This window comes from Octodon degus, unplaced genomic scaffold, assembly GCF_000260255.1.
Source record: "Octodon degus isolate 3935 unplaced genomic scaffold, OctDeg1.0 scaffold00055, whole genome shotgun sequence".
Classification (NCBI taxonomy): domain Eukaryota; kingdom Metazoa; phylum Chordata; class Mammalia; order Rodentia; family Octodontidae; genus Octodon; species Octodon degus.
Genome location: NW_004524631.1, coordinates 2963174 through 2973527, shown reverse-complemented (window position 1 = coordinate 2973527; position 10354 = coordinate 2963174). Strand labels below are relative to the sequence as shown.

Sequence of the window (10354 nt, the reverse complement as noted above, 5' to 3'; positions counted from 1 at the left end):
AAAGATTTAGTATTTTAAGAGAAGCTTGTAATTGATATATCAGTAATTACTTTGTAGATATTATTTCTGTGCCATTTGTATTAATTGCTACTCACTGAGTGGGAATTAACCAATGATCAATGGCTTTATTATCTGAATGAGTAAGTTTCCTGGAAGAATACCTAATTGTATTGAAAGCCATCATATTCTTTTTTTCTATGTTCATAAGGAGCAGCAATGTCTCTTCATCTATCCTTCTTACAAAAAATTTAAAAACCAGATTAGAGTTATTTAATCAAAACAGTATACTCCAAACCAAAGTATGTTATTGTGAAATCTCTTGGTTATGGTTTTGCATGTCGATAATCCCAGAGTTTTGGAGGCTGAAAACAGTAGAGTTTGATCTGTGTGAGACCTTGTAAACCCTGCACTAAAATAAAAAAAAAATAGAAAAAAAATGATTGTATTGTATGATAATTTTCTAAACAATTGTATGATAATTTTCTGAGATTTTGAAATTATAGAAAAAAATTTTCCAGGCATGTGGTGTGCGCCTATAATCCCAGCACTTGGGGGGCTGAGGCAGGAGAAATGCTGTGAATTTGAGGCCAGCCTGAACTACCAAAACAAAATCAAGACCAGCCTGCACTACATAGCAAGTTTCTGTCCGAACAAGAAGGAGAAGATTTGATATTCAGACATACAGTGAGGTTAAGCTCAACTGCCTATGTTATAGGGTAATAATATCACTAATGTTCTCTTCTGGAGGGTTAACAACTTAAGTTTGCAGACCAAAAATTAAAGAAAAAGAAGGGCTACAAGAATAGCCAACATTTTGACCCTAGCCTTTCAAAGTCAGTAAGGATTCAGGGAAATAGGAGAACTTGTACTGTAACATCCTATAACTCAATTGTGTCCCAAATTTTCTGATCAAGGAGATTATGGGGCCACAGAAGAAAGTGATCAATGATATAGAGTGTGCCTAAGAAGAGTCATATGGAGAGAAAACATTCTCTCAGGCTTTCACAGACAGCAAATTCACAGTCAAGCAATGGTTATGACTTATCCACATGGCTGACACTGACAAATGATCTACAAACTTCCTGAGGGGATTTGACTGACTTTATCAGATACAAAAGTTACATTTCTTGTTATATGGGTCTTGTTCTTTCTTGGTCTTAATCATCCAGCAGAAAAGTATGAAAATGAAGTATAAAAAGTAAAGCCATATTTTGAGCTGTAAAAGGCTCAAGTCAACAACTTCTGACATTGCCAGTCCTATGGATAACCACTATTATGGACTATTGGACTATATTGGGATATTTTACTGAATTCATGCACCTACAGTATTTAAATGACAATGGAATGCCCTTCTCTGACAAAACTAACCAAAAAAGGGGGATACAAATTAATGACCATTTTGTATCTGTATACTCAAAATATTTAGTATGGATATACAGCTCCATTCTCTTAATTCAATCAATAGAGAGGTTTGTCCTAATAGTGTTTGAAATACAATATCATGTCTGCATTGTGTACTATGAATAACCACTAACACAACAATATGCAATGTATTAATTACTGAAAATGTACTAATAATCGGTTGTGAAATTGTCTCATTGCTATGTTTTTCTCAATAAAAATATCTTGAAAACAAATAAAATAGACATAAATACCCTTTCATGGGAAGTGCTGACAACAGGAAATGGTTGTGGGTACTTAAAATCTTTACATATTAAAATAAAATGAAGATGGGGCTATGTTTAACTCTTTCTACACCTACCATTCTCAATGCCTCTCCCTTTAAAAAAAAATTTTGCTAGTCTTTACAACTTAAAAATATGGAGAAATGGGGAAAAAAAGCATGCTATCTTTGTTTCAAACAAACTGTGGGATCTCAACCAATCACTCAGATTCTCTGCTCTTTGGTATACCTTGGAACTGAGGGTGATGGGACCAGCATACCTACAAAGGCAGGCTTGGAGGCATAGAGGACAAGCCAAATCAAGTCTTGGGGTTTCCTGTGTGTCTCAAATATATTAAATGCTGATAATGGAAAGATGGTTTTACTAGTGAAAATCAATTAGGTAATGACAATTACCTAATGTATAGCATTACCTAATATAATATATCCCTAACATTTTGTAATTCTTGAATAAATTTTTATAATATGTAAAAAAACAGGAGAAGAAAGAAGAAGGAGGAAGAGGAGAAAGAGGAGGAGGAAGGAGGAAAGAGAAAGGAGGAAGGAGGAAGGAGGAGGAAGAGGAAGAGGAAGAGGAAGAGGAAGAAGAAGAAGAAGAAGAAGAAGAAGAAGAAGAAGAAGAAGAAGAAGAAGAAGAAGAAGAAGAAGCAAACAAAAAAGAAATATTTTCCAATAAATATCATAGAAAATCATGACTTTGTTTAGTAAGAATGAACTCTTTCAGCCAATGTGGAAAAGAACAATAACGCTTTTTGTTTGTGTGAGCCCAGGTTTACTGGTTTGGCTTGTTCAGTTCAGCCTACTGCTCACAGAGCCAAGGTGCAGGTCAAAGGTGAGGAAGGTGGTGCTTGGGGGCTTTGCAGGTCAAAGAGCTCCTGCAGCCTGCCTGTCCTGAGCCTGGGAAGGATGCAGAGGGACAAGGAGGGAGATCTGGGGCCACTATATGGGCAGCTATAGGGATCTGAGTGCAGGGCTGCCAGATCTGTTCTTTGTAGCGTGAGCCAGAAGAGATCACATAAAGATCTTTATCACAGACCTCTTGCCAGCCAATCAGCTTCTTTGGGAAGGCCTCTGGTTGGCGCTCATCCTTGGTCACAAACTTGTCTTCTACAGCTCCATTCTTGATGGGACATGGACACCTCATAGTTGGTGGTGAGGCCTGTGTGGTCATCAGTATCTGCCTAGACCATCACCAACTTCCCAGGCTGCTTGCCCACCATCTGTTCTAATCCTGGCCCCAGGATTTTGCAGATGCTGCCCCACTGTGCATCAAAATCTACAACTACTGCTGTCCTATTGTTGAATACTTGGTCCTGGAAGTAAAGTCCAACCCAGATGTTGAAGGTGGTTGAGCATAGTCTGCTGGTGAATATCGTCACAGCTGGGCTGGGTGTTACTTTCAGGCCACCAGAACTTCACTGTGGGGTCTGCAGGGCCTTGGAGGTTAAGGGGTGTCCAGTGGCCCTGAGGGAGCTTCCAGTGGGTCATGGAGGCCAGGGGCCTCCTCAGGAGAAGTTTCTGGACCATTTCCTTGAGGTGTGAGAAGAGGGATGCACCACACAGCCCTAATTACCTAATGAAGGCACCCCATTAATCAGACAAAGCCTGTAAATAATTTAGCCTGAGTAATGTAGCAAGATTAGCTATATTAATGATATTAAAATCATTATTATTGTTGCATTTGGAAGTGAGCACCATTACTCTATTGTCCAAGCAGCCTGAAGACATTTTATTTGTAAAGAAGAAAAGGAAGGGGAGAAAAGAGAGATAGCTGCTCTATAAGGAAGAATCAAGGTAGGGACTCTAAAAAGATGGAAGAGCTTCAGGCCGGCCCTGTGCTGTCAGCTATGTTTATGGGGCTGGTGGCTGAGAAATTCTCCTCCACCCAGAACTTGTCAGACTGGATTGGCATCCTGGCACCTCTGCCTAAAGCCATTATTTCTGGTGATCTTATTTGTAGGATTTTGGGATCCGTTTCTTTATTTGCCCTTGACCTACCTTTCGAGGCCTTATCTTTGGGGTGGTTAGCTAGTTGGCAGGGGTTTTTAATTAATTTTAGGGTCCTAAGGGAGTATATGGATATCCATTTTACTCTTCAGTGATGGCAAAGTAAATAATCTAGTGGCTCTAGAGTGAGTACACGTGTACGTATGTGTATATGTCAGTTCACAGGTATGAGTACATGCAGCATCTGGGCTCCACGTTTCCCTTATTTTCTTGGTGGTCATGGTGGCTTATTTGTGGAGTTGGCTTTTTCACTGGGTCCTACCTACCAGTTCTTTTTTCTTGTCTGTTGGTGCAAGTTCCAAGGCCAAAATATTTTTTTCTCTTTTTTTTTTTTAATCCCTGCCTTACTACAGTTTTTGAAACTGTTTCTCATCAGAGTTACCTAGAAGATGTAGGAGGGCTTATTTAATTTTCTTATCTAGCGACCCCTGTCCCTACACTATTAATAAGTATAAACATAAACACCTAAAATGTAAGAATTGGGGCAGGGTTCAACAAACAGTACATTCTGGTTTATCATGTACTTAAATATTATGCAGCCATATTTATTGAAAAGAATGAGAAGGTCAAAAGCATGGTACAGCAGCATCTTCCTGGGTTCTGGTGAGGGCCAAGTGATGCATCATAACATGGAAAAGCAGAGAGGTGAGTGGAAATGCATGGAGGAGAAAAAAAGGGGTGGATTTACTGTGTAACAACACATGCTTGTACTGTCTAGCTCAATTCCAAGAGACTGGCATCAATCCCTCTTAATTACACTTCACAACACTGTTGCATAGATTACAACTTTCCCAACACATGATTTCTGGGAGAAACATTTAAACCATAGTATTTTACTTCCGCCTCCCAAGATTCATACTGTTCTCACAATAGCTCCTTAAAATCTTAACTTGTCCCAGCACCAACTTAGAAAGTCCAAAGTATCATCTGTAAGTCTGCAAAACCAGGACAAATAACTGGGTGTTAAAAGAGGATGATGGGAAAGCCTGCATCCGCAGCTCTTACATTCTGGAGCCCTGTGGAATGAATGGCATGTGATGCAACCAAGATTTACTACTTGGCCCTTTGTGGAGTAGTGAGTCCAGCAGCGCATATGACTTCTTGAACTACCCTTAGAGCAGCTTTTGGACATCAACTGGGATGTGAAGAGTGATGGCCCAGGAACAAATCTGCACAGTGAGCCTGTGGAGGGTGCCCTTTGCCTGTCCTCTCAGTTCACTCTGTCGTAGTTCAGGACCTGTCATTGAGCTGGCAGCCTCAGACCCCTTTGTCAAGTTTTCAAGGGTTTTTCCCACGTTCTGGATAAATTATACCTGGTGCCTTTCTGTCTGACTCAATTGTTTTAGGAAATGGTTGCTTGAACATATTCTTGTACTTTTTTTTTTTACTCTTTACATGATCGAGCTATGAATTTTCTAAGTTTTTACTTTCATTATTCTTCCCCTTTAATTAAAATTCTGTCTTTAAATAATTCCTTTTACCTTACTGTAGTGCAACTAAAAGTAACCTCAGAGCTCCTTGAGTGCTTTGCTGCTTAAGATAATTATTCCTCTACATCTCCTTGTGCATCACTTGTAAGTGCAGATTTCCACAAAGCCCTAGGGTGTGGCAGAACGCAACCAATTTGTTTGTTTATAGGAAGAGTCTTTTACTTCAGGATCCCGTATCTAGCCTAGAACTCACCACAGTAGCCTTTATTGTCCATACTTTCACTAGCACTCTGATCATGACCTCTTAAGAAATTTCAAAGTTCCACATTCCTTTTCTGAGCCCTCCTAGAGTTACCCTTGCTGTTCCATTCAGGATAATACAGGTTCTTTCAAGCATTTGCTTTGAAACTGGTCCTTGCTCCAAAGCCACTTCCACGTTTCTAGCAAAGTATTTCTGTGGCAACTGCCTCCTCTCTGTATTGATTTTTCTGCATTAGTCAGTTTTCTGTTGCAATAAAAAAGTACTAACTAGGTAGTTTGTAAAGAATACAGATTTATGTAGCTCAGTGTTAAATTTTTGAGACTGAGCTGTCCAAAAGCATGACACCTTCATCTTGCTGCCTTATCACAAAACAAAGGACACCACATAGAACAAGTGTGGCGTCTCAGATCTCTTGTTTTGCTTACAAAGCTAGTAATTATCACAGGTATTTCATAATGCTAAGTGCCCTAAACACCTCATTCTCATTTCTTAATTCCACTGACATATGAGTATAGATATCATGCTTCTAACACATGGAGTTTTTTAATTTATCTTTATTGAGAAATAAATATGAATGAGACGGTTTCACAGCTGATTAATAGGATAGTTTTGATAGTCAATACACACACATGGAGTTTTAACATTTAAACTATAGTAGCATACTGTAAAAAGATAGCTTATAGCAAAGAACAATAAAGTGGTTTGGAGGAATAATAGTAAAAACAATGTTTTCTCACTTTTACACACTCACTTGACGTAGCACACAATGCTCTGTTAGGAGGTGTGTGAAGGTGTTTTCGCGCACAGCAAGGACTTCTCCAATAAACAACTACTGGGTGTCCTATAATTCAATGAGATTTTGATATCAGCCTACAGTTAGTGTCAGATGCAATTTACCTAAGGGCTTGATCCTATATACTGGTTCCATGTTAGATGCCAATAGCAAGTCCCAGGTAGATGAGCTGTGTCTCTGACTGACCAACTAACTGTAAATTGAGGTTCCTCTGACCCTTTCTTTGGGTTTAATTAATTTGCTAGAGAAGCTCACAGAACTTATGATTACTGGTTTATAAATAAAATGATATAATAAAGCATATAGACAAGTGACCAGATGAAAGTGACATCTAGGGTAGGGCACTTGGTAAGGAATGTTACACTTCCAAGCCCTCACTAGATGTGGTGGTCTCCAGCCCTATCCCCACAAGTTCATCCTTCTGTAGATCCTCCCTTTTGGGGTTTCATAGAGGTTTCATTACACGGGCATGCTTGACTATGTCATTGGTCATTGGTGATATACTCAAACTTCAGCTGCTCTTCTCTTTCCAGAGGTTGGTCATGAGGTTGAAATTCCCAACCCCTTAATCACATGGTTGGTTCCTCCACAACCACGCCTGTTCTCAGGCTAAGAACCCACAGTCATCAGTCTTCTCAATAGCAAAAAAACCCTGTGGATTCCAACAGTTTTCCCAGCTCTGTGCCAGGAAATAGAGAATATCTCTATCTCTATATCTATCTATCTATCTATCTATCTATCTATCTATCTATCTATCTATCTATCTATCTATCATCTATCATCTTATAAATCCCAGTATCAACATAGCTCACCATATTAAGGGATTAAAGAAGAATCACATGGTCATATCAGTATATACAGAACAACAAAAAATATATATAAAATTCGGTATCTTTTTTCATTACAAGACAAAAGTCTTTTACCAACATAGATTCGCAGTTCTCAAACTCTAACATTCATTCAACCACTGCAAGGTTTGTTAAAAAAATATAGATTTGCAGCCCACTCCCAGCATATGATTTGGTAAATCTGGGAAAAGGTCAGAGATTTTTCATTTATAACAAGCTCCCAAGAAAGAATTATGCTGCTGGTGTAAGGCCTATATCTTGAGAATCATTGCCGTAGAGAATGGAGATACTATACAATTCTGATTTTTGAAGACTTATTAAAATATAAAATGTTCAGTTTTATAATCATCAAACAATCCAAACAAATCATTATCTGAGGACAGTATCTCATGTAAAATTGAAGGATTTCTGGTTTGTAGCTTTCCTGTCACTTAGCTCTACCTTAGTATATATTATCATACAAAAACTCCTCCATAATAATTCTTTCCACACTCAATTGTTTTATGATCACTTCAGTTGTGTAACTGGTGCCATGTCAATTATCTCTAGCAGATGGCTAATATGAATTTACCTGCTCTAGAGCATGTACAATATGCTTTTTGTTTCTTCTTTAAAAACACGTAATGATTTTTAGATAGAGAGAAAAGGATTCTGCAATGCAGATTTTTGCTCAATGGAGTTAATGCTTCATTTTTATTCAGAGAAGAAAATGGCACATAGTAGAAGTGGGAAATAATTGTACATGCATTTACCTATGATTTTCAGTTATTTATGTGGGTAATCATGAGCAAGATTATAAACACTGTTAAAATGAGGCAGCTTGAACAGTGCATTAATAATCGTTGTTTGAAGTTGAATATAAATAGGCTTTATTACATGTTCATTATTTTATCATGTCTAGTCTCCTTTAGATTTGTAATTTCCAGGGGGGAGCATGATATATAGGTGGGATACCCAGGAGAAAAAATGTGAAATACTTTTTGTTATTTTTCTTTGGCAATGTGCAAGTTGATATTCATGTAATTGTTTTGTCTTGAAGATATTCATCATCCATGCACTTGTAAATATATTTACTTAAAACAGAAATGGATATAAATAGTGGCCCTTGTAAATTGTTATCAAATTTTCACAAATATAAAGTGTGCAAATTTATTTTCAACCCTGTATTTTACTTTTATTTTTAAACAGAGTATTTAACTTTTATGCCCCAGAGTGGCTGATGAATGGCCTGCCTCACTCTGTAGTTACCTGTCTTTGGTTGAGAGAGATTGGTTCTAGAATAACAATGAAACCAAAACGGGTGAATACTGAAATCCTTTAGGAATGGCACACTGTTGGCATATAGCCAATGCATACACTCTCGTATACTTCATCTCTAGATTATTTATAATACTTAACACAACGTAAAAATAATTGTAGACAGTTGTTACAGTGTTTAGGGAAAAATGGCAAGAAAAATGTTTGTACATATTCAGTAAACATTTAAAAATACTTTAGAATAATTATTGGTTGAATTCACTGATCACAAATTTGAGGAAATGAAGAAGCAACTCGACTTCAGTTTAGGAGAAGCTGCAGAACATCCCCAAGGGAGAGTATGAGAGCAAATTTTATAATGAGCCCACACCTGAAGAGAACTGTCGTTAAAATTCATAAATCTTACAGAATATGATGTTTCTCTCTAACGCACTATTCTTCTGTCAATATAAAGAAACAAAAAATTTTCAAAGAAAATCTTGGTAATTTCATAAAAAAATAGATAATTCACTGATAATCCTTTGCACTGCTAGGTGCTAAATATATATATTTTTAAAATCTAGTTGGTACAGGGTCTCACTATGCAACTCAGACTCATAGTGATCCTCCTGTTTTCAGCCTCCCTAGCACTGGAATTGCAGAGGTACAACACCATGCCTGGACTCAGGGGCCAGCTCAGGGCACCTAGGGGTGGAACCAGCATGGCAGGCAGTGCCAGGTATCAAACCCTGGTCCCTGCAGTTGCCTAAGCAGGTGCTTAGTCTGCTGAGCTGTCTCGCCGACCCCAACAAAAGTACTTTTCAAGATATAAGAACTGAATCTCTTCATAAAGAGAAGAAATTACAAACGGGTGAGAAAAACTGGAAAATAAAATTTATAATGGAAAGGTGTATCTACCGAAGCATTTTTATTTTATTTATTTATTTATTTATTTATTTATTTATTTTGCTCCGAATGCCTTCAGGGCATGATTGGCTGGCTTAAGTTGTGGGGATCGAACCACAGCAACCTGAGACTGACTGCTTTGTTGAAGCAGCCACTTAAAGAGCTGAGCTAAGGGGCAGGCCCCCTACTGAAGCATTTTTAAAAGTGGATTTTCAAAATAAAATTCCAAGAAAGAAATCGTTTTGCAATTTGTATATATGATTAATCTTTACTAGTGGCAATAGATTTACTTTGGTATCTAATAACCAAAGTAAATTAATTAATTATATAGATTAGTATATGTTTACAATTGTCATTTAGTCTCCGTGTACTTGGGTGGAGTTATTTATCAATGGAATAATTTTATTTATTTATTTATTTATTTATTTATTTATTCATTGTTTTGTTACCAGGAATTGAACTCAGGACCTTGTGCTTGTCAGGTAGGCTCTGTGCTGCTGTGCTATATACTCATTGATATATTTTATGAATAGCTTACATCCATGATTTCAGATTCTCTTGCCTCAATTACCTTTAACATTCAGTTTTTCAGTTTGTACCTCTTCCATTACTATAGAAATCCATGCTGTAGTTTTATGTTCTCTTTGTGTTCCCACATTTTAGGTGTACTTCAAGAGATTTTTTTAAAAAGATATCTTTTGAATTTCTGCATCACATCAGTCTCATTCTGACAGATGCAGCCACTAAAATAAGCTGTGTGATGCACTCAAACCTAAAATAAACCATTATTTCAGGGTTAGGTGCGTCATACCTGCAAATAGCCTCATTTATCTAGAGAAGCGTATTTAATGCTTATTGTGTAAATACCAGTGTTTCAACATGCTCCACAACACCATCTGCCCCTTCCTTTTGCACTCTACATTATTCAGTGTAACCCTTATTCTGTTGTTTAAGAAGGAGGCTCTTGCTATATCCCCAGATGCTGTGACAAGAATCCAGGGGTGTTCTGAAAATTATACCCAGTATGATCCAAAATGAAATTTTAATGCAGCTTGAATGAAATAGTTTCTCTGTTGCTAAGATATATATATATCTTTGTGTAATAGATACTCTAGGTCTACATCTCCCTATCAATCTAATAAACACCTTACTCTAGTCTGGAAAAAAAAATATTTCCAGCTCTAGTTG

The 10354-nt window shown here is 37.5% G+C and overlaps 1 pseudogene; it reads right to left on the bottom strand.

Moving 5' to 3' along the window:
• Positions 1 to 2510: 2510 nt before the first annotated feature.
• LOC101580223 lies at positions 2511 to 3211 on the bottom strand (annotated as a pseudogene).
• Positions 3212 to 10354: the final 7143 nt, after the last annotated feature.